The sequence below is a fragment of the Ambystoma mexicanum genome, chromosome 1q (genome assembly GCF_040938575.1).
Source record: "Ambystoma mexicanum isolate Mex_15411 chromosome 1q, UKY_AmexF1_1, whole genome shotgun sequence".
Lineage (NCBI taxonomy): Eukaryota > Metazoa > Chordata > Amphibia > Caudata > Ambystomatidae > Ambystoma > Ambystoma mexicanum.
The window spans coordinates 191,243,194-191,268,887 of NC_090922.1; the positions used below are offsets into that span (position 1 = coordinate 191,243,194).

Consider the following 25,694-nt stretch of genomic DNA (forward strand, 5'->3'; position numbering starts at 1 on the left):
AGTTTCCAAATCCACTATATCTAGATGGATTGTCCAGTGCATCACTCTCTGTTTCTCTCTTGCTAAGAGAGAACTGCCCTTCAAGCCTAGAGCACATTCTACTCGAGGCACTGGGGCATCCATGGCATTCATTGCAAATGTTCCCCTTGAGTCAATTTGCAAGGCGGAAACCTGGAGTTCTGTACACACCTTTACAAAACTCTATTGTCTAGATGCCCATTCTAGATCTGATTCCCAAGTGGGACAAGCAGTACTAAGACATATTTTCTCTTCTGGTCCTTCTCACAACCCACCTCCAACTCCGGGTACTGCTCGCTAGTCTATGCACAGCATGTGATTCTAAGCAGATTAACAAACCTCAGAAGACATGCATTACTTACCATAAAAGCATTTCTGATGGTTGTATCTGCTTAGATTCACGTGCGCCTGCCCTTCTGCCCCGCTCGGATGGAAGGAACCTAGACGTCTTATTACTTTCTCTCTTTTCTGTACTCTCATGTTAGTCATAAGGTTCCCTCATGGCAGAAAAAAATACAGACACGCCTTTTAGACTTTCGAAAAACAAGATGCAATACTGTGCAATGACCACTGGATGTCGGACTATGCAGAGCATGTGAATCTAAGCAGATACAACCATCAGAAATGCCTTTACGGTAAGTTATGCATGTCATCCTATATAATGGCTTTTTTATTACTTTAACAATGTGCCCAAGACAAGCTGTTGGCAGATGTGATATTTGTACTGTTTTTCTGTTATTTCACTCGTTCCATATGTCGCAAATACCTTTTTAAAGGTGGCTAGCAGCCTAAAAGGGAGGTGCCACAAAGTTTTTCGCTTGTCCGTTGGCCATATTGTTCTTTGACCTTCTTCCTGCCTTATCAGGGTAGGGAACGTCTTATATGGAAATCCCTTTCCGGGGAAAGATGTGGCTTTTGGGTGCGTTTGTTGCTGGGAAGATGTGACCAGCGGCCACTGGCTGTTTTAATGGTTCTGATCCTTACCTTTGGTGGCTTTGGCTTGCTCCCAGCTTGAATCTCGGATAAAAGGAGGGCTTGTACAACAGTTCTTCACATCACTGTTGGAGCCAACACACCTATGAAGAAGAGCAGCCCGCTGACTACCTCTGCAGCTGACCGGCATCGACTCCATTGTTGTGCTGGTGAAGCCCTGCTAGTCTCTCCTGATTTCAAGAAGGCCTTTGTGGGTGCTTCGATTCGTGGGAACTACCAGTTTTAACCCCAGCTCATTGATTTGTGCCTGCTGACTCATCTGAAGTGTCCCTGGACCAACCGTTGGACTGACAAGCTCTCTCCAGGGATACCTCGCTTCAGCCGTCGCCATTTTGAGCGAGCCTTGGAACTTTGCAGATCTTCAATTTGTGCCACAAGTCACCTACTCCTGCATTATTCAGCCATCTCCCTCAAGGGGAAGCTGAGCTGGGCATGTTCACTGCTGCAGTGACCTTCGTTAGATCTCGTCGTCCTTTCCCTGAGGTGTCCCTTGGCCGTTGTCCCACAGCATTTTTTAACTGTCTTCATTTAAGTTTTCAACTGAAAGCTGCCTGGAACCAATTCCCAAGCACTCCAATGGACCAAAAGTAAATCCCACAAAATACATCATCTCTTATGTCTAGCTGTCTTGACAACCGTTGCAAAATGAACCAAGACAGAAGAACAAACCAGCGACAAAGTCTTGAACCTCCACAAGTGGTATCTGGAGAACTGTGAGCCAGGGGGTAAGTCCTCATAGCTATTGCTTTCCCCCTAGTCTCCCATAGGGTAGCTATGGCTTATAGTCCTGACCGTAACTCACTGCTACCTGACGTTTGATGGTGGAAACTGGGTTAAGGATTGAGCCCTCGGGCTATCCTTTTGTGTAGGATTGAGTGGAGTCCTAATCTGTACTTTACTTTACTTGGAACTTTAACTTTGTAATCTTAACCACTTGAACTGCTATTTCTATACAAACTTAGCTGAAGAAGTGTATGCTTTAGAACTGGTGACTTTTTGGAACATGGCACCAAACCATTTTCGGGTTCGACTTTATAAGAATTAGGGAAACTGTTTTGTGTTGGTTCTAAGAGTTCTTTTTATCTTTATGCATCTGAGCTACTTACCTGTGTGGTCATTGTATCAAATGCCAATCTATCTCTCCTAAGGGTAAGTGTGTACATCTGTTTTATAAGGGTTTTGTGTGACAATCTTCTCCTGGTATTTTTATCTGCTTAGTGTGTAATCTAAAGGCCTTTTATATACTTACCTGTCTAACTGGAATTACTAGTGTTGCTCACTGTGGGCTCATTGTAGCCCTGGACCACTCTCACACCCTTCCTGAGACTGAGCCTTGTCTGCTCTGCTACCTTGATTGGGTTTGGCTAACCTCTGTTCACCATAATAAGATGGTCCCCCAAAATCCTCCCATCTGGGCTGATTTCAGAAATGCATCTTCACAGGCAGCATGACTGCAAAACTGGCATGTGGAATGGAGAAAATAGAAAAGTAGTTTGCAGTCCTCAGCGGCTGAAGTGTGGACTCCAAGAAAATATAATTTAGCCGAGAGTGAAGAATTTTATAATACCGTTGATAATTTAACTCCTCTGATTCCAACTGTACCAGCCATTACAAAAATGGGGACGGCACAGTTTTTGTTTTGCCTATGAACCCAGGGTATTAGCTGAGGGTAGGCTACTGGTCAGCACCACTGACTAGGGATCTTGGATTATCTTCAATCCTTATTCTATGTCGGCACTGGACCCATATTCTTCATTGCCTTGTACCTACAAGTTGTATTTTCCTAGGTTTTTCCTTTTGGCCACATTCCTTTGCCTGGGAAGGACTTCTCAGTGTGCCTGTGAGGAATACTTGTCGTCTATGAGGATTTTGTACAGGACAGAAGAGGAGATGCCTGATCTGCCTAAGTCCAGCACCTCCTCTGCACCAGCCAGCCTCCCCTTGGCTTACTCTGCAGCAGCCTGCCCCTTCTCTACCTCTATATCCATGTGATTAGCTCCTCCTATGTAGCCAGTATCAGATTTCCTGCGCTAATGTATCCCTTCCTCCTAAAGATCCAGATGTTTCCTGCACTACTTCTGAGGAGTACCGCTGCGCTCAGCACACTCCAGACGTCACACTCCATATGACCGGCGGGGAACCGTACTAGTCTCCATTCTGTTGACTCAATAAGTACAGCTCCGAATCCTGGTTCCATTGTGTAGCGCTAGTTTGTCTCTGTGCAGCTCCCTCATTGTATATGGGCACGACTTTTCCTGCAAAGGGCTGTCACTAGGTAAGATCTGCCACGCACGACTGCCCAAGACTGCATCTTACCTTAATTAAACATCTCTGCCAACGTCTGCACCCCTTTGGTTAACCAACAGTGCGATGTTGGCTACCGACCATACTCCAGCATCTGGTTAATCTTTCTTCAATATAGCAACGTCTTCAAGGGGCCTTGTGTTGACTTTCTTTGTTGTGCTTGCTGCTAGAATAACCTGCATCCCATCTGCTGGACCACAACTTTGGATGTTCCCTTTCCCTCCAAACATAGTCTGTCACATGAAATACTATTGGCCTATAGAAAGCCATTGGGCACAAGCTGAGAACAACTGCAACTTGAAATTACTCTGCCTAAACTTTGATGGCTTCGTTCATCAAAACTGCAGGTTTCTTTTTGTGTTTATTCATTTGAAGAACAGTGTGCTTTGCCTTAGGTTCAAAAGCACTGCATTTCGAACTGTGAATCTTTTTCCAGAGCAGTTAGTGGCTTATGTTGAAGTCACTTCCTTCAAAACGTCATGCTAAAGCAGGGATCGAAAGTTTGGATAAACAAGAGCGAAAAGCAGCTTCTTGGTATGCAGCATTAACCAGCGACCAGGAGCTACCACAGGGGCACAAGGAGCTGAAACATAGCATTCCGCAAACTTGCCTATAAGATTCAAACAGGTCGTTTGTTTAATTATTTATGACCGCTTATACTTTAATTGTTGTATAGATGTGTCCTAATGTCTATAGATTATTCCAAACGCACAGGGTTAAATTCACATAGATGTGTATATTTGGCATTGGTTGACCTATGGAGCGAAACGTAGCTCCTGGTAGCTGTTGGTGTCAAGCTAACCAGGCTCTTCTAGGCTACAAGCAGAAGCTTAATAGCTCCCAGCTCCCCTCAATTTCAAACCCTGCTAAAGTTATTTACTTAGTGCGACTCAAGGGACCACATCATAAGTTTAAAGTTCTGGGTTTTGTAACATTGGCATTTACCGCATTTCTTCCCATCAGTCTCTGGGGGAAAACTACATCTAATAGTCTAAATCAAAAGTGCTGGAGTCTGGATAACATAAGATGACGCCCCGGTGGCAATCGTACCCCCCCAGGTCCCTGCCATTATGAATAATTTTTCTAGAACATGTGCTTGACAACCCTATTCTACAACTAAAAGGTTCCAAATGATAGTCAACAAGTTTCAAAATCCTATACCTAATAATTGTGTGCCCACAATTCTCCAATTTTGCAAATCTCTCAAAAAATGCCTTTTTTTCGACAACACCTGACCAAGGACTAATTCCAATGGACGCGCATACCAACACAAAGACCTCAAAGTACTGCGCTACTTTTAAAAGATGGCAGCCCAAACGCTGGCTAGCCACACTCTGTACAGTGTTTCGCTGCTCTCCAGCTCGGTCCGCGCTTTAAACAATACAAAAAAGAAACAAATTAAAAAAGAAACAAACAAGAAGTCCTCAGTCTAGAAGCATTTCTCACCACCTTCATTGGCTCCTTGTCAGGCAGTTGATATTCTTTTCTTTTTCATTCCAGCCATAGGTGAGTTCCAACTCTTCGGCTAACAGGTAGAGTTCTTGCTGTTTTAACCCCAGCTCCCTGTAGGTGGGCTGATCTCATGTCTCCTTCTGCATTGGCTGCCGTTACTGGCACGTAGCAACCTCTCTTGCAGCCTAGCAGGCTCCACCATGCATCAGTCTTTATACGCCCTGGTTTTCTGGTGCTCTCTCCTTGTATCAATGGAACACAACTGGATACCTCAGTCTCTCTCAGGATCTTTGTTACGACTGCCTGTTCCCAGTCCCTTTTCTTTTCCCTTGGGGGCTTGGTATCCCCCTCTAAACCCTGATAGTTTAGCTCTATCTAACGTTTGTCTCTGGGAGGCTGATAGGGTAATTTAAGACTGGTACGTTGTTAAGATGGATTTCTAAACTGACCTGGTGGGCAGAGGTTTAGGAGGCCACCCTAGTTTAGTGGAACAGGGGAACCTTCTGGACAAACCAGACCAATCTACGGTAGCTTGGCAGGCGGCCAAGACTAAGTCTCAGGAGGGGTGAGAGTGATCGGGAGCCCACAGTGAGCACACACAGTAAAACGCCACAGATTACCCTTAGACAGATGTATATCAAAAATAAATGTATTATAGGCCTTTATAACAAAACACGATTAAACCACAGTTATCAACAAAACAATTACCACACACGCTTATTCACTATTTAACATACGTACAATATTGCGTTTAGCCTAATGCTGATGAAAGGGGAGAAAATGGCCACAACCTTCAATAGAAAGGGGCAAGTTCAACACAGATATCAAATTAGGCAGTTCTTCGTAGTCAATTCTTAACTTATGTAGTCTAGCGCTCAAAGTACTGCTGTGCGTTAGCAACACGTGGTCGTGCGGAAAGCAAAAAGCAGGTTCTATTCAGGGGGCTGTAGCTGCTCAGGAAGGGGCTTGAGGCGGTGACGAATAAGTACTATTCCAAGAGGAGGGTCTACCCTTGCAGATAGAACAACTTTTGGAGTTCGGGAATAGCTGGGAAGCGCAAGATAGCCCAGCCAAGGTGAGTATCTTTTAAGGGATTCTTGTGCGTAAAAATAGATGGATGTGGCAGGGGGCCACCGGTAAGTGCTAAAAGTACTCACCGACCCTCGACACAGTCCGGACCAACCTTTGGCAGTCTAGCCCACTTTGTTCGTAGGTGTTAACCCTACAGTTTCAGGAGGCTCTGGCTCTCAGTGGCTGCGGGACATTACGATCGTCCGTGGAGATACAGCAGCCTTTTCTCTGCTCTCGAAGAAAGGAGAAGGATAGTTCCGGTGCAGCACGTCTCAGGATATGGTGGGGCCGATCTGCAGGCACTTGCAGCGGGGCAACACAGCACCGCAAATGCTTGCGGCATGATGTACGCTTATAAACCTGTGACGCAGTGGAGCTAGGACAATGATTCCCAAAGTTTCAAGTCTCCACTCGGGGCGGCAGCGTTCTGTGTGGTACCCTGGGTTTGAGCTGGACAGTTCACTGGATGGCCCAGAAACACTTCCGAAGGGGCTCTTTGTGAGGGTAAGTAGGAGGTGCCGAGAGTAGTTGATCCCACTACTCCAAAGGGGCGAAGTGCATTTGCAGGCCTTCTTGGTACGATGCAAAATAACAGAGGGGAAGGCAAAGGAAGAAAATGGCCAAAGTACAGAACAGGACTTTGTGGCACAGCCATTTTCGGCACTGGCCATCGTCTTGGGCCAAACGCGGTATGGTCCATAAAAACGAAGTAAAAATACTTTAAAAGTAAACTGCTGCCACCAGTTCATCCTAGGCACACTTGTACAAACATAAAAAAATCCTTAGAGGGTGGCTAGGGCCATAAAACAAAAGGAACCCTATGCGCCATACAGCAAGTTCTCCAGCATGGGGTCTGACATGGATTAACATGCTCATGAATATTCCCCGTCAGGCTGGGAATCCTTGGTAAAAGAAAATATCAGTTTCATTTCTGAACTGTCTTTCTCCTAACAACCAATCACTGAGCTCTGGGTCATACTGCCCGCCAGCCAAGGACTGCCCTCTACCTAAACCCCTCCTGTGGCAGCCATCTTGGGATTTTTACTGCATGTTCAAGTGTTGGGAGTTATTGTGCTTTGCTCTTCGAGCTTTTGCTGCGTTTTTTGCTTTTGAGGGTTAAACTCTATTTTTCGGTCAGTCGAGCCTGTGTGCTCTATCAATCATCCTTCCGACTAATGGGGATCCGTTTTTCGAATTTTTCAATGCCCCTCAAGGGCTGTTTTCATTGAGTGTTCTTCTTGGAGGCTTCCAGAAGATTCTTCAGGCATACACTGCGTGGATCATGTCAGACGAAAAGGACAACCCTTCCTCTTCAAGCTGGGCTCAGACTGCGGTTTGCGGAATGTATATATGGACGACCAACATTCCCAGTGCCTGTATTGCCTGCACCCGACGCACAAGGAGGAAGATTGTGCTTTTTGCTGTGGCTTCTCGAAGCGCACGTTGAGGGACCGACATCAACGGTTGGAAGCATGGCTGCAGGCCAAGGCTTCTGCACCGGGTGATACCCATGGGCATGCCTCTCCTGGATCCAGGAAAGCTGAGCAGGCTTCTAAGTCCTTTGAGGGTGCTCCACCTGTGGGGGCCCAACACAAGGCCAAGCACCGAGTCTGCTTCCGTCGGGATCGCTGCTGCTGCAGGTCCAGCAACGTTTAGGGCACGCCCATCATCTCCATCCACGTCAATCTCCAGTCAATGCTCTTGTTTCTCATCCAAGAGAAAGTCGGATAACCCGGGTAAGCTACAGGAGAACCCAGAGAAGACCAGAAAGGAGAAGGCCAAGCAGAGTACGGTGTCCAGCCTACCCGCGGCAGAGAAGGCCAAAGGAGCATAGGGTCTGATCCGGCCCTTAAGCAAGACCTCCAATCCGGCCTCACTCTGAAGGCCCAGGTGCACCAGGCGAAAGCTTCACCCTCCCTCGAGGTGGTGGTGGTGGTGGCTTTGCTTTCACGGGCCGTAGGTGCAGACCCGCAGGGTCCCCCAGGTGACGGCAACAGCAATGATGACCCTTCCTCCCAGGAGGGAGGCTTCGAATATGCTTGCTGATAAGATGCCGAGAAGAGGATGCTGGACCTCAGCCTGAGACTGACCCCTCTGGACCCAAAGAAAGGGGGGCGGGGGTGGTTTGAAGGCCTTCAGGGAACGGACATTTCTTTGGCTGAAGATGAGGATGACGTCATTTCCGTCCATACCTTCCAAGAGGGCGATGACAATGACGGAGGCGCCGGGCACTCGCCCCACGACGAGGGTGATGGGGATAACGTTGTGGGAGAGGACAAGGGGCCCCAGGACGACGGAGGCCCAAGTCCTTCTCCTGCTGCCCAGAGGCCTCCAAGAGACTTTGCACTGGATATCATCTCGGCCCTCAACTCGCTGGTGTACGAGTTACAGAGGAAGATACCGGTGATCTCGCCATCCGCCCCTCCCACGGCGCCAGTGCCGGTCTGTAACGCTTAATCTGGAGTCATCTGGAGTGTAATACCTTCCCAGCCTGTGGACCTGATTACTTGGAGTCTTTAGGATTCTTTTTCTGTTTGAACAAAGAAATGACAACAATAGAAATGCTATAACATCCATTAACTGAGTTAATACTACATGAGATGTGTATTCCCTTAAATCACTCTCTTCTAACTCTATGGCTGAATTCCCTTCTCACCTGTGTTTTATTATTATGGAGCTATCCATCCTGCTTTTCTACAGGGGTGCGTTGAGATGGAGAAACAATGGTAACTTGGGTTGCTGATGAACTCTATAGCTTCTTTGCCTTGAAATTTTTATTCTTTACAGAATGAGTCTTTGGGTAAGTAAACAGGTAAAACACTGTAATCCTTAAGGGATTGAATTAATTCCCACGTTGGAGAGATCTCTTACTAATTACTCTTGTTGTCTTTCTCTTTTTAGCAGGTTCTAGGAATTCGGGAAAGAATTAGGGCTGTGGATGGCTGCAAAGTTACTCAGGATGAGAAAACGTCTTTAAAAAACGTAAGTTCGCCAATACGGAGTAACTGCAGCCTTCCAGGTGAAGCGCGGTACAACTGCGAGGTGAAAACTTGAAGAACTTTCAGGTACGTAAATGCTTATAAAATGTCTTCTCTGTTAAACTGTTAAGTTCGTTTTTTTACTTAAATATCTCTGGTGTTGTCTGCAGGTTTTCGGAAAGTTGAGGAAAAACCTTCGGAAGATGCAGTGGCTGCGGAAGAAACTTGTGACTGAAGATGCTGAGACTACAAGCGAATAAATGTTCTTACTGAAGAAAACCGCATCATAGAATACATTCTGTCGGGTAAGTCTCTTCTATGGAACTATGGTACTCTAACTATTCGTAAACTAATGTCTCTGATTTATCCTTTCTTTGACAGGTTCTGTGAGGAGAAACGCTAGTAGCGTTGCCCACTGTCAACGGAGCAGACGCAAAGCACGCGTTCGAGCGGAGGCGGGGCTTAAGTAGCTCCCTATGCAAATATGAATAGAACAGTGCTGCTACTTGTAAATGGGTTTTGCGGCAGCCATGTTAAGTGTATGAAATAACTGTTGAACATCATGGGAGTCTAAGGAAATGAATGCTGTGAATGGTGTAAATGCCAGATCTGCCAAGCTAACACCGACTTTTGACCTGGTGATTTATTTAATGTTCCTTGCCTAGCCTGAATGCGGACTATGCTCACTAACTGGGATCATGACACGGTTGCCCGTTGCCATCGGGGGGAACAACCGACCAAGAGGAGGAGACTCCTGATGCCTCCGTGCCACCCTTCTCCACCCTGTGCACAGCCTCTGCCCCCCAAGGGAGACGGAATCGGACACAGCGATGACGGGCACGGATGACAGCGGGATGGGGGAACCTCCCGTCGCCTCTGCCCAGAGCCTCTCCTCCGGACGAGATAGGATCATTCCACGCAATGATCTCCCGAGCATCAGAGCTTTTCTTGTATCAGCGCCGAGAGGCGAAGAGGAAGACCATCCTCTCGGTCCCTCTACAGGACGATGTTTAGGACGAAGGGCTGGCACTGATACAGAACCCCTCCACAGCCCCAGCAAAGAAAGACCGACTGGAGAAAAAGCACAGGGTGCCGGACTGTGCACCCAAGTGCCTATGGTCTCAACCGTCGCCAGACTCAGTGGTCTCGGCGGCCGCCAGGAAGAAATCGTTGGGCTCGACGTCTTCTGCTTCATCCACCCCTCCGGACAGTGAGGGGAAGAAATTGGACTCTATGGGTAGGAAGGTTATCTACAATGCGGCGACCATGATCAAGGCTGCCAACGTCCTTGCCATCGTAGCCAGGTACGACCGGGAGCTGTGGTTTAAGCTAGTTCCGCTCCTGGACTTCCTCCCTGACGATAAGCGGGTTGAGGCCTTGGAACTCCTCCAAGAAGGCGAGGTGGCCTCCGATCATGCCATCACGGTGGCCATGGACTTGCGGACGTGGGGTTCCGCCAGATGGATAACGGTGTCTGCCTTCGACGTCATGGTTGGCTCAGGGCCACCAACTTTAGGCAAGTGGTCCACACAAGGGTTTTGGACATGCCCTTTGACAGGGACAGCCTATTGAGAAAAGCTGTGGATGAAACCCTCCAGGCCATCAAGGTGGACACAAAGACAATTCGTTCCCTGGGCACGCTACGATGACGACTGCAGTCCTTCCGTTCCTCAGGAGGAAAGTCTAGCCGATCTTTGAGGGGTTTCGGCGGGGGCTCCATCTCTTACCGCCAGCCCCCATGTCCCTCGACCCAAGAAGCCAACCGGGGACACTCCCAGGCATTCGGGGGCAGTCGCTGTCGTAGTCCGGGACCGTTGGGTCTCCAGACAGGATTGAACCGGCCAAGACGTCGGGGCCCCACCGTGCACCCCGGTGGGAGGCTGGCTGGCGAACTTGGCCAGCGTGTGGAAGACCATCTCCACCTACCGTTGGGTGCTGGACGCTGTCGCCCAGGGACACACGCTAGAATTTCAACGAAAGTGTCCTCAAATATCACTGGTGGCCCGGCAGGAAAACCACGTCCCTCAGCTGCTACTGGAGGTGCGGGCCATGTTAAGGAAAGGGGCGATAGAGCTAGTGCCAAAGCGGCTCCGGAGTTTACTCAAGGTACTTCCTTCGATGACTGAACCAGTACATAAAGTCCCAGAAGTTCAGAATGGTCACTCTTCAACACATGCTCAGGTAGCTGGAAGAGGGAGACTTTCTGTCGTCATTGGACCTGGAGGATGCGTACTTCCCCCATCCACAAAGGACACCGCAAGTTTCTTTGCTTTGTCGCTCCAGGGAAGCATTACCAATTCAAGGCCCTTCCTTTCGGACTGAGGTCGGCACCCAGAGTCTTCACCAAGTGCCTGGAGCAAGTGGTGGCCCACCTAGACTGCAAGGGATCCACAACTACTCCTTCTTGGACGACTGGCTCATCCGGGCCAGATCAAGAGACCTCGCCGTCGACCACATGACGGATCTGGGGTTCTCTAGTGAATAAAGTCCTGCGTGACTCCTTCGCAGGACGCTCTGTTCCTGGGATCCTGGCTTGACATGGTGTCATGCCTGGCGTCACCGTTGAAGGAGAGGATAGAGGCCATCTTGGGCAAGGGGCAACGGCTGTTGGCACTGAAGATCGCCACAGTGAGGGCCATAAAGTCTCTTCTCTGCATGATGTCGTCATGCATTTACCTCATTCGACTCTGCAAGTTGCAGAAGCGCCTGTTGCAGGACTTCCTCGACGCCCATTGCGCCAAGGTGTCCGGAAGCTTCCTGGACAGGATCGCGCTTGATGAGGAGTTCCATCGAGCGATCAGGTGGTGGAGCGTTCGTGCCCATCTAGCCGGAGGCAAGGATGTCCAGACCCTCACCCCTCCCCCCCGTACAAGGAGACGGTAACGACGAACACTTCCCTGGAAGGGTGGGGAGCCCACAATGCCAGAGTCACGCCAGTGGTATGTGATTGCCAGAGGAGACGGAAATACGGGCGGTGTTCTGGGCCTTCAAGTCGTTTCTGCCATCTCTCAATGGCAAAGTGGTGAGGGTCTTCACGGACAATACTATCACCTACCTTCTCCTCATTCCGCACCTCCCTTAAATCTCTCCTTCTCCACTCTCCTCCTTGCAACCCCTTCCCCTTCCTGCCTCCCCTCCCTCCTTTATCTTTCCCCTTGATTATCTCCCTCCCCTACCTCCTCTCACCTTTTCCCCTTCCCTCCTCCTACTCCTCCTCACCCCTCCCCCTCCCTCCCACTCAGTCCTACTCCACTACTCTCCCTATTCCCTTCAGTTAATTGCTCTTCTTACTGTTTTGTTGACTAATTCATATTGTAATTTGCTTCTACCGTTATATTGTTTGTTTCATGTATTAAGTTGTTCTATTGTGCAGCGCTTTGGTGTAAAGCGCTATATAAACAAATAAATACAAATACAATGTTTTACAACCCGGAAACAGGATGGCATCAGATCCCCAGTGCTCTCCAAAGAGGCTCGGGACTTGTGGCACTGAGCCGTCGCCCTGGGGATATTCCTCATCCCGTTTCACCTGGCAGGAGTAAAAAAACACCGTCGCCTACTCCCTCAGCAGGGAGCTGCGGTCTTGCCACGAGTGGGAGCTTCGGCAGGATCAAGTGGACTACCTTTTCCTCAAATGAGGCAATCCCCCGATCGATCTGTTTGCGACGGCAACAAAAACCAAGTGCCGGATGTTCGCCACCAGGTTCCCCCAGCTGGGGAGCATGGGGGACGCATTCTCATTCCCTTGGGAAGGCTGGTTTCTGTATGCGTTCCCTCTGTTGTCTTTGCTTCTTTGAGTGTTCAATCAACTCAGACGGTACCAGTGCAGGATGATCCTTGTCGCACCAGCGTGGCCGAGGCAGATCTGATACCCAGACCTTCTCAGCATGTCAGCGTCACCGCCAGTCAAGCTACCAGTGGCCATGGATCTTTTCGCCAGGGAAGGAGGCGCCATTCTTCACCACGACCCGGGGTCTCTGAACCTGAAGGCCTGGCTCCTGCAGCACTAGAGTTCGGTGGCTATGATCTTCCGACGGACTGCAAAGAGATTCTCGCCTAGGCCAGGGCGTCGTCTACTCTACGATGCTACAGACACAAATGGAAGCGCTTTGCAATTTGGTGCCGTTCTCAGAAGATCAACCCTCTGTGGGTCACGGCCCCTCAAGTACTTCCGTATTTACTGTCGTTAGCTAAATCTGGACTGGCTCATGCCTCCATTAAGGTTCATCTGGCGGTTATCTCCCTCTACACGAGATCTCTGGGACGGTCTTCTCTGTGGTCGCACCGTCTAGTTAAGGAGTTCAAAGGACTGTTCTGCTAGTTCCCGTCGGTGAAGGCCCTGGCCCCAGCGTGGTAACTCAATGTTGTGCTGACTAGGCTCATGGAGGCCCTATTCGAACCTATGCACTCAGCTCTGCTCTAGTTTCTGTTGTGGAAGACGGCTTTCCTCATGGCAATCGCCTCTGCAAGTCGAGTAGGTGAGATCCAGGCCCTGTCATGCAAGCAGCATTACTTGATTTTTCACGAGACAAGGGTAGTGCTGCGAACGCACCCCTCCTTCATGCCGAAGGTTCCATCGGAATTTCCCCTCAGCTAACCCTTGGTGTTACCTGTGTTTTTTCCGACGCCTTAGTCGCTGGCTGAAAGGACTTTGCACTCACTGGATGTGGCTCGAGTGCTAACGTTTTGCGAGGCCCGCACAAAGAGTTTCTGGAAACTTCACAGCTTTTTGTGAACTTTGGTCCTCTGAACCATGGGAAGGCCCTGTCCAAGGCTTCCATTTCCAGGTGGCTCTCCTGCTGTATCGCTCACTGTCACCGGTTGGCAAATTGACCGCTGCCTGGCTGTCCGAGAGCCCATTCCACCAGGGCGATCGCTGCTACAACAGCGTTCCTGTCTGTTGTGCCACTGCCGGATATCTCCAGGGCTGCTATGTGCAGGTCGATGCACACCTTTATGAAATTCTACTGCGTCAACAGGAATTCCAGGGAGGAGTCCAGAGTCAGCCAAGCAGTGAAGGTGAGCCTGGTGAGGAGATAAGAGATTGCTTCTGTTGAGCCTTGCCACCTCCTGTGGTTGTGCATGTGTGTACTGCTATGTATTCTTTATTCATGATATGTGAATCCATGCCAGACACAATGCTGGCGAAGGAACAAGTTACTTACCTGTAACTGTTGTTCTCCAGCAGGGTCTGGCATGGATTCACATGCAAACCCTCCCACATTCCCCTCTGCGGCTCTTCTCTTGGTCTAACTGCCACTTACCGTGCTACCAAATCTTAAGATGGCTGCCAGAGGAGGGGCTGGGGTAGAGGGCAATCATTGGCTGGGTGCAGTATGACCCAGAGCTCAGTGATTGGTTGTTAGGAGAAAGACCGTTCAGAAATGAAACTGATTTTTTCTTTTACCGAGGATTCCCAGCCTGACTGGGAATAGCCATGAGCATGTGAATCCATGCCAGACCTATGCTGGAGAACAACAGTTACAGGTAAATAACTTGTTCCGTACTTGGCACATAGATAAAAAGTTACCAAAATATGGCAACCTAGTCGAAGACTAAGGGAAACCTAGTTTCCCAGTACTGGCAGCCTGAAGGACGTGTCAGTTGCCCCATAACATATGAGTGAAAGCCCAGAGGAGTGCAGCTGAAGGCTGTGATCCACTGGAAAAAGTCAAGTTAGGTAAGCCAAACGAAAGCAGAAAGTTTGGGGGGCTCACAAATGGATGGAAAATTACACTTAAGGGAAATCTTGCCTAACATACATAATTAGCCAAATAGGTACCAGTGAAGGGTTAACTGGCACAGCAGCCATCTCTGCCATCTTGGCTCTTAGTGGAACACATCCTAACGCGATTCCACATTCTCTCTTCTTCTTTGCCAGTCCTTTCGTCCTTCCAAAGCCACAAACCCACTTCGCTGGTGTACTTTCTGCATTTGGTTCTCTCTGCCGACAGGACGTGCTCAAGTTCAAAGGAACTGTTGTGGCTTTGCAGAGCAGCCCAAACACTGCCTAATGAAGAGGGTTGGAGCATTCTGTGGGATTGTGGTTGCTGTGCTGTTGGGGCCTGCTGGTACCTGAAGTTACTTAATTCCTTCCCCTCTGTCAATATCCCTTTGTGAGGATAACTGTGTTAACTGCGGGATAACAGTCCTGCGGGATACCAACTCAACTGCCCTTTGGGAGGTGCATAGGGTACCTGTGCAAGTCAATATGGGGAGTTTGGAGAACACACAAGAATAATCTGCATTTTATGGCTTGCTCGACCCCATATAATGTATGTTCAGGCCTTAAACTCTTTAATGTACTGCAGACCGAGGAACTTATTTTATCTACTTGACCTAAGAGGCATGACCTCGACCCCTGACCTTGATGGCATAATAGTTTTTGTAGTGAAAAAAACATAGTAACACATGATAAAACATTACCTGTATTGTTAATGTGCCTTTTTAAATAGTCTCCTCATCCCGGCCATGTTCGAACGCAATTTCCTATAGACCGCAGAGTGTACGAGATCCCCCACGTGTGAAGTACCATTACACCAGGCCAATAAGAGAGTTTCAGTACATTTGGGTGACCTGCTTATAGTTGCAATAGCTTGTAGGTTTGGGTGCAGTGGACGTCACACTAGGGATAGTATTACTGGCACGCTCCGTCGACGTCCCTTTTCGAATTTCGAAAACTGTAATACTCCGCAGCTTCCACTAGATGTCGGACTATGTACAGCATGTGAATCTAAGCAGATACAAGCATCAGAAATATGATTACAATGTATAATGTATCCCATACATTATCTACATACAATGGACCATCAACATAGGCCCAGGATAGGCTAAACGTGTGAGTTAGTGTTTAGATCTATTAAACAAATAAAGCACTAAATAAAGCAGGATGTTACCAGAAAGAATATGGTTGGCTGCAAACTACTGCAGAATTATGAGTAACCGTGTATCTGTTTATTTAAAGAATGAATCCTTTGGACCCCACAATACAGCTGCTCACTTATGAGCTGTGTAAATTTGCACAACAGAAGTTGCAGAGGCATGCACAAAGGCTACAGTGCACTGCCTCCTCTTGGCTCAATACACTCTTAAAAAAAGAAAATAGAAGAGCAGGGCCATTGATGAATATAAATGAGCCAGGAGTCCGCTGTCTCCAAACTAACTATGCTTGAAGGGCAACAATGTTAAATCTCTTTTTTGAGGCTCAACATTGGTTAAATCATCTACCCCTTCCAAACAGAGGGGCTGCGTGTTCTGTGGCTGCAACCGCAAGGTATACCGCACGCACTGCACTCCAATGCAGGTTCTCTCCTCCCAAGATCCTTGCTTCTGATTGGTCCTGTCGGGAATATGCAAAAATGTGCCTGCATGTACAAAGTTGTTGTTGATGTTGCATTGACCTGATCACTTCCTCACATTTCTGATTTTCTCTTTATGGCACATGTGATGAATCCTATGAATCCCTCACTACACCCCTGCCTAATGTCTCCTCCCAGGTGGCCAGGGAAAGGCAGGCGCTTTCTGATCCTTACCTTGGGGGTGGTGTACTGTGGGAGGAGCACCTGGGAAGAGACCGGGCCCAGGGTTGTAGGGAGATCCTGTGGGATGAGACACAGTATTTTTCCCTGAAAAGGAAGAACTTTGGGAAAGGGCCAAAACATCGGATTACCTATTATTATGATTCATCGGAACCCCCTAATAAGACAGTTAATGGGTGTGAGACGGATGTGACGCCCTTGAATATGAAAGGGACAGAAAAAACAACTAAAATCTCTAAACTTAAAAATCCACTTTTTCCTCAGAGATCAATGGAAAGGAATCTTGGAAATAAGGCTATAAACCAACTGCGTTTCTCTTCTCAGTCAATATATGAGGATTGTATCTTTAATAGAGTTAAGGAGAGTGATTCTACATTGAGAACCTAGAGTTTGATGGAGAAATCGGATTTTTTTTCTTTTTTTAGTATTAGTAGTAGCAGTAGCTGGAAATGTGACTGTGGTCAGAGTAGTAGAAAGAACTGGAACCGGAGTCAGTGCAGCAGCAGCAGCAGTAGAATCTTGACAGCACAGTGCTCGCAGTCTAAGAAGAGGTGGTGGTTTTCCCAAATTTGAATTGCAGAGTTGGCGCGGTGGAAGATATGCAGGAAGACTGTTTTCCTTATTGGGCACCTGATTGCCGAGATTGCGCAAACAGAAGCGTGCTGGGGGCCATAGCAGAGAGTCATTTAGCAATTGCAGGTCCCGGGAGTCAAAGAAGCTTCCTGGCGGTGTGGCGGGTTTCATGGATACCTAACGGAGGAAGCTGTGGTTCGGACCGCCACCCGAAGCCGTGAGAAACCTACAAAAAGGGAAGGGAAGAAGAACCAAAGCCGCTGAGTTGAGCAGAGTATTCTGATCCCTTGCGTGAGTGTATGTGGGTAACAGTATCAAGTTTGAAGTGTTCATGCTTTAACACGAGCGACCGTTAACCGACAATGGTGGAGAAGGGAAATGTTGCACTTGCGCGTGCTCCAGCATTTTCCCATCACTTGCATAATGAAAAACTTGTAGAACTCTTGTAATAACATTAACCACTTGAAGCTAAGACTCGATTGAAAGGCAATTTGATAGCTCATTATTGGAATGAAACATTGTAATGCTGCAGCAGTAGAACGACTATATCTTGTTGTGAGCCAACTATACTAAAATTGTCCAAGCCAAGAGATACTTGTAAAAAGAACTTTTCTGAGAGTTAAAGAATCATGCAGCTGCACTGTGAAGTTACTAACAATCAAGTGGCATAAGAAACAAGTGCAAGTATAACCTGAAGCTAAGCAAGTTGCACCAAGACTTCTGGGTAATATTTTGGGCTGATATCTGGGAGAAAGACAAAGTTAAAGTTGAGAAACGGGAACTGGTTGCTTGTAAAGACTATTTTGAAGTAGTCTCGGGCTGTAATGCCCAAGACTGTGGAGGCCAGAGAAGAAGTGAGTCTTGAAGAAAAACCCAGGTTGTCATTGTGGCAGTTAGAGAGGCGAAGAGGCTGCCCTTTTAAAGAAAGCAATTCAAAGGAAGAGTGCATAGCCTACCTCAGAAGGTTGAAGTACTATAAATTCTCCAGCATGGGGTCTGGCAAGGATTCACATGCTCATGAATATTCCCCGCCCTCGGGCTGGGAATCCTCAGTAAAAGAAAGCAGTTTCACTTTCACTTAAAAACTGTATTTTTCCTCTAAACCAATCACTGTACTCTGGGTCATACTGCCCCCATCCAATGACGATCCTCTCCCAAAACTCCGCCTATGGCAGCCATCTTCAGATCTTTACTGCACACTTCAGTGTTGGGAGTCCTCGATTTGCTCCTAGAGCTATTTGTATGTTTTGTTTCAAAGAGCCTGTGTGCTCTTTTCTTCATCTTCCGGCAATGGGGACCAGTTGTCGATGAAATTCTGTGCCCCTCAAGGACGAAGATTCAAGAAGGCCTTCTTGGGCCTACTTTGCGCCCTCCGACCATGATGGAAAAGGAGGAAAGGTCCCTCTTCAGACCCTGCACTAAATGCGGGCTACGGAATGTGTGTTGTGTAGGACATGCACCTCCAATGCCTCTACTGCCTACACCCGGACCATAAGGAGGTAGAGAGGGATATACCTAGGTTTTTCTCAGTAGTCGAAAGTCAGACACAGAATACTGGTGGCATGGCTTAACACGAACAAGGCCTCTGACCGGTGCTCCGAGCAGGGTCATGCCTCGTCCTAGACTGGCCGGTCTGATGAGTGGTGTTCTAAGTCCTTTGAGGGCACCTCATTCGTGGGGACCCAAGATAAGGCCAAGATCTGCAAATCAGAGTACACCGGGTTCGCTGCGTAAGCAGGTTCATAAAGTGGATAGGGCGCAATCGGCATCACCCTCGACCTCCATAACCATTCTACCTTCAAGGTCCTCTTCGAAGAGGAAGTCATCTACCCTGGCTAAGCTTCAGGAGAAATCAGAAAAGCCGAGGACAGAGGAGAAGGCTGCGCAGCCCAAGCAGGCTCAACCGGCACAGGAGACAACCTCGTTGGCGACCCTCGTTGATGGCTACTACTACTACTATGGCAGCTACGGGTGCTGCCATACGATAGTGGTACGAGGGTGGCTCCCGCAACCAAGAAAGTGTGCCCCCATTTGTGACACCACCACAAACTTTGGCAAAGTCTGCAGGCACGCCAGAAGGGGTAAAGATATTGTTCCAGGCCCGGTCCAAAACCCTCAGGGAGGAAAAAAGGAGGGGGGGCGAGGAGGCCCCCAAACAGCCCTCCCAGGTCATCGCTCAAGCTATGGAGGTCTCGTCCACGAACGACAAAGACCAGGTATCCATGCATACGGTCCAGGAAGACGGCGACATTGGCTTAATGCCTAGCTTTCCTGTTATGCCTTCTCAGCCGAGGGACATTTCCTTGGATATTCTGTCGACTCTCCACACCTTGGTGTTGGAGATCCAGATGAGCATGCCCACAGTAGCATTACCTGTTGTCCCCCAGTTCCCAGATCAGCCTCCGCCCAAGAAGCGTCATCCGACGCCCCCATATCCACTTCCTCCACCATGTCGGGCCCCAACTCCCCCAGCAGACTCAGACACCGGTAAGGGAACAGATACTGCTTCGACGACGGATGATGAGGACATTGTCGCAGCGGACGGTGAGTCGCCACATTTGGATGCCCCACATAGGGTTTCCCCACCACAAGAGGTGGGTTTGATCCACTCATGATCGCCAGGGCCTCCAAGCTATTCCAGCTGGCACCCAGGGGACCAAGAATGAGGGCCAATTGTACCAAAGGCGAGAGGCCAAGAAGAAGACAATCATGGCAGGGCTCTTTCTGGACGATGTTTGGGAAGAGGGCCTGGCCCTCATGAAGAATCTTAGCACAGCTCTAGCCAAGCGGGATAGGCTGGAAAAGAAGTATATGGTGCCAGACTCTACATCCAAGTGCCTGAGCTCGCGACCATCGCCAGACTCGGTGGTGTCGGCGGCCATGAGGAAACGGTCAGCTAACCCATCCTCGGTCCCTCTGGACAGCGAGGGGTAAAGGATGGACGCAGTGGGGAAGAAGTTGATTTACACTGCAGTGTCCACAATCTAAGCAGCCAACACGCTTGTGATCCTGGCCAGGTACAACAGGGAATTGTGGTACAAACTAGGACCGGTCCTAGAGTTCCTTCCCGATGATAAGAAGATGGAAGCCTCGCTTTCTTCCAGGAAGTGGGAGGTGGCGTCGGATCATGCCTTCACAGTAGCATTGGACGTCGCCGACATAGGGTTCCGGCAAATGGGGAACCGTGTCTGCCTTCGTCGACGGGATGGATGAAAGCCACTAATTTCCGTCAGGAGGTCCATTCAAAGGTACTGGACATGACCTTCGACAGGGAAAATTTGTTTTGGAAGGCCGGTGATGAGTCCTGCAGGCCATCAAGACGGATACAGAGACGGCCCGCTCCTTCGGCACTCTGCAGCAGCACCGCTCATCGTCTTTTCGCTCCTCCAGGGGATAAACGAGCAGATCTTCAAAGGGGTTCTCCACGCCGTACAGGCAGCCTTCCTGGTCTTCAATGTAAGAAGCCTACAGAGGCTGCTCTCAGGTCTACAGTAACGGAGGACAGCGTCACGTCGCCCACAGTGCCGGATGCTGGTGCCCAAGCAAGCCTGAACCGGCCAGGTCTTCTGGCCCCCACCCGTGCACCCCAGTGGGATGCCGGCTGATGAGGTTTGTCAGCGAGTGGAGAAAGATCACGATCCACAGATGGTTGCTGGATGCTCTTGCTCAAAGACACACTTTGAGTTCCAACGCAGATGTCCGCGGATCCCTCCGGTTCCCCTTCAGGAGCAGCACATCCCTCAGCTTCTGGAAGAGGTACGAGCCATGCTACGAAAGGGGGCGATAGAGCTAGTTCCCCAACGGTTCCGGGGCTCCCGAGTCTGTTCAAGATACTTTCTAGTCAGAAAGAATACAGGGGGCTGTAGACCCATCCTGGACCTACGACGTCTAAACAAATACTTAGTCCCAAAATTCAGGATGGTCATATTGCAGCACGTGCTCGGCCAACTGGAAAAAGGTGACTTCTTGGCGTCGTTGGACCTGGAGGACACCGATTTCCACATCCCCATTCACAAGAAACATTGTAAAGTACTACGTTTTGTGGTGCAGGGCCCGCACTACCAGTTCAGGGCCCTACCAGTCGGCTTGAAGTCGGCCCCAAGAGTGTTCACGAAATGCCTGGCACCAGTGGTGGTCCATCTACGTCTAAAGGGCATACACATATACCCGTACCTGGACGACTGGCTGATACACGCCCACTCGCAGGAGCTGGCCGACAAACACGGAGATGACCGTTTGACTATTGACGGATCTGGGATTATTTGTCAACTATCGGAAGTCCTGCTTAACACCATCGCAGAATGCACTGTTCCTGGGCGCCAGACTCTATACGGTGTCTTGCCTGGCGGCACCCTCGGAGGAGAGGCTTGCAGCCATTCAAGGAAAGGTGCAACGGCCGTTGTCGATGAAGACGGCCACAGTATAGGCCATCAAGTCGTTACTGGGCATGATGTCATTCTGCATGTACCTCGTCCATCTCTGCAGCTTCACAGACCAGATCCCTCAACGAGGAGTCCCGGCGGGCAGTCCGCTCCAACTTCGCCCAAGGCACGGTATTTCAAAACCCACCATACCAGGAGACGGTCACCACAGAGGCCTCCCTGGAAGGTTGGGGAGCGCACACGGACGTCTGTACACCAGAGGCCTGTGGCTGCCGTAGGAGAAAGATCACATATAAAAATCCTGGAGCTACGGGCAGTGTTCTGGGCCATCAAGTCGTTCCTACCGTCTCTGAAAGGCAAGGTGGTGAGGATCTTCACAAACAACACCACCACCATGTTTTACATCAGGAAGCAGGGGGCACTTGATCCCCAGCGCTCTCCAAGAAGGCGCAGGACTTGTGGCAATGGGCCATCGGACACAGGATGTTCCTCGTCCCTCTTCACCTGGCGGGAGTCAAGAACACGATTGCAGACTCCTCAGCAGGGAACTGTGCTCCTGCCACGAGTGGGAGTGGACCACATGTTTGTCAAATGGTGCAGACCCCAGATCGATCTCTTTGCGACAGCAGCAAACTCCAAATGGGAGAAGTTTGCCAGCAGATTCCACCAGCCGAGGAACCTGGGGGACGTGTTCTCCTTCCCGTGGGAAGGGCTGTTTCTGTACACGTTTCCTCCGTTCCCACTACGAGTCATCAACACACTCGGACAGTGTCAATGCACGATGAAACTCATCGCCCTGACGTGGCTGAGTCAGATTTGGTATCTGGGCCTTCTCAGCCTGTCGGCATCGCCTCGAGCCAAGTTGCTGGTGGTTCTGGATCTTCTCACCAGAGAGGGTGGTGCAATCCTTCATCACTACCCAGGATCTCTGAACCTGAGGGATTGGCTCCTGCAGCCTTAGAGTTTAGAGGTTATGAGTTGCCAGTAGACTGCAGGGAGGTCCTCGCCAAGGCTAGGGCATTGTCGACCTTAAATGGCTACGGCCATAAGTGGAAGTGTTTTGCGGCATGGTGCCAGTCGCAGAAGATTACCCATCTGAGGGTCACAGCCCCACAGATTCTCCCATACTTGCTATCCTTGGGAAAGGCTGGTCTGGCGGATGCCTCCATCAATATGCATCTGGCGGCTATCTCCCGCTGCACCAGATCCCCAGGAAGATCCTTGCTTTGGTCCCACAGACTTGTCAAGGGGTTTCTCAAAGGACTTTTCCGATCTTTCCTGCCAGTGAAGGCTCCTTCCCCAGCGTGGGAACTCAATGTGTTTCCGACGAGGCTCATGGGGGCCCCCTTCGAGCCTATGCATCAGGCCCCACTCAAGTTTCTCTCGTGGAAGACGGCTTTCCTTGTGGCCATCACCTCTGCCAGATGTGTAGGTGAGATCAAGGCCTTACCCTGCAAGCAACCGTACCTGACTTTCCACGAATCAAGGGTGCTACTGCATACGCACCCCACTTTCATGCCTAAGGTTCTGTCGGAAATTCCACCTCAACGTGCCTTTGGTGTTACCTGTTTTCTTCCGAAACCTTTGTCGCCGGTGGAAATGGCCATGGACTAGCTGAACGTTGCTCGTGCCCTGATGTTCTACGTGACTCGCACAAAGTTTTCGAAAGACTTCAGAACTGTTCGCGAACTTTGGTGCTGTGAACCATGGAAAGGCTTTGACGTAGGCTTCCATTCCAAGGTGGCTCTCCAGCTGCATCACGCACTGTAATCAGTTGGCCAACCGACAGCTGCCCAGCTGTCTGAGAACCCACTCCACCAGAGCGATCGCTGCAACAAGATCGTTTCTGCTACGTAGAGGTCCACGCACACCTTCACGAAGTTCTACTGCGTCGACAGAGATTGCAGGGAGGACTGCTACGTAGAGGTCCACGCACACCTTCACGAAGTTCTACTGCATCGACAGGGATTGCAGGGAGGACTCTAGAGTCAGCCAAGCATTGCTGCGCAACCTGTTCGCTTGAGGTGAGGCTGTTCCAGAGGTAGGAGTTAATTGCTTCTGTTGAGCCTTGCCACCTCCCGTGGTGGTTTTGTAATGTTGCACTGCTGTGTATTCGTTATTCATGAGCATTTGCATCCATGCCAGCCCCAAGCTGAAGGTTTAAGTACCTGTAACTATTTTTCTCCAGCATGGTTCTGACATGAATTCAAATGCAAACCCTCCCCCCTTCCCCTCTCCGGCTCTTCTTGGTCCTACTGCCACTTTACGTGCTTACCAAATCTTAAGATGGCTGCCAGAAACGGGGCTTAGGGACAGGACTGTCATTGAAGGGGGGCAATATGACAAAGAGGACAGTGATTGGTTTAGAGGAGAGTTTTAAAGTGATTGCCAAACTGTTTTTTCTTTTACTGAGGATTCCCAGCCTCACGACAGGGAATATTCATGAGCATGTGAATCCATGCCAGACCCATGCTGGAGAACAATAGTTACAGGTAAGTATCTTAAACCTTCTATTTGTCAAAGTCGGTCTAAAAGTATTGAAGCTGAAGCTGTGGCAGTAGTTGAAAATATTGAAACACAAGAGTTATATCAGGTTGTCAGTAGATGCTACATTGCAATTATCGAAGGCAAGGTGAAATACTTTGGGGGCAAAGGTGACTGTTCCCATGGTAAAAAAAAGAAAAAATATAGTTGTTGAGGAGAAGCAGCAGTACTAAGAAGTCATCCTGACAAATATAATATTTTAAATGTTGAAACCAAAATTCAAGGAATCCTAACTGTTTACCAAGAACTGTCGTATCATTGACAACGTGGATATTGCATTTTCTTTTGAACTGTGGCAAATCTTCCTGTGGGAATGACAAAGCATCCTGGCAAGGATTACCATTGGGGCTATTCTCTTTGAAGTGGAACATATCACCCAAAAGAGGAAATGTGTTGCCAGGGAAACGTTTGTTGATGAAATTTGATTTTATAACTTTAGGAACTGAGCTAAGGCATTTTCTTTCCAGGGTTGCACCTTTTGTTGAACTGCTTTAAATCCTGGGGAAGGGAAATCACTCAGGATATTAGAAAGCCATTTAGGAAATGTTCAAATTGTTCATGTTATGTTGAGTTACCATACCTTTTCTTTGATTTTGTTTAGCGTGAGAGCCAGCAATCCTGTGTTACTGGATTCCCTTAGCTTTTAGACTAGGTAGGGAATTTCTCAGCAGAGTAGGGACAATGAGGCATTTTGATATGTTGTCTTTAATAATAAAATAGCATATTTTGAAAGATCCTCAAACAGTTGTCCGCCTCGCATTACTGACCCCTCACACACACAACTTGCATAGGAAGTGAAGCTAGCCCATGCTTTGGGTCCTCGCTCACCATATTCAACATGCAGCGGTTGGTCCGGTGCTTGCTGTTTAACACATGGAGCTTGGAGCTTAGGGAACGGAGGCTGTCACACTCTGCATCGGGTAGCCAAAAACAACATCTAGCAAGTTAGTGTGGACACTAGGGGGTCTGATGTAGAATACTTAGACATAATTACTCATGTAATGTAAGATGTTTTTTGTACCGCACCAGTTCTAGGCCACATGCTAACTACATACAGTTCTAAATGGCCTCTCTAATGTGGTCTTTTCTGTTGGGAAAGATTTTATTTTTGCTGCTTTCCTCCCATAGACCTCTATGGGGCACCCTTTCATTTTGCTTTGTTTGGACTCCTGATTTGAGTTTTTGGAGATCAGTAATTCCATCTGCTTTACTTCCCTTGCTTTGTGCTCTTTTTAATAGGGAGACTGATCAGTCCATGAGACTCAGTGCTGAGAAACGGTCTCTTTTTATGGATTTCCTGTATTTCTTTTACAACTGCACAAATTGCCCTAAAGTGAAGTGCAGTTATAACACTTTGTATCCTTAACTCTTTATTTTGTAACATTTGTGTTACAAATACGTGTCCAGGATGGGCTGGTGGCAGCAGATATTTTCCTACTGTATTTTAAATATTTTACTTGTGCACATTTGCAAATACCACAAATAGCTACTAAGAGTGGCTAGCAGACTAAGATGGCCAGCCCCGAGATATTTGCCTGTCCATTGGCCATATTGTTCTTTTGCCCTCTTCCTGCCCTCTCGGGATAGAATTGCCTTGAATGGAATGCCCTTTCCAAAGCTGCTGCTTCGACCCCCTGAAGAGGACCTTTGCAGCTGACCAGCATCAAATACATTGAAGTTTTGGTGAAGCCCTGCTCCTCTGCCTGATCTGAAGAAAACTATTGTTAGTGCTTTCATCCCTGGACCAGTGAGAACAACCAATCTCTGTGTCTTCTGAGACTTTGGGCGTGTCGCTGGGTCAAGTGGTGGATTGGCTAGCTCTCTCATGATCTACCTGCAGC

At 48.8% G+C, this 25,694-nt stretch overlaps 1 protein-coding gene across 1 annotated transcript in view; it reads left to right on the forward strand.

Moving 5' to 3' along the window:
- CYTH2 (cytohesin 2) overlaps positions 1 to 25,694 on the forward strand; it is a 482,465-nt gene that overhangs the window by 300,453 nt on the left and 156,318 nt on the right. The gene's annotated exons all lie outside the window — the stretch shown is intronic.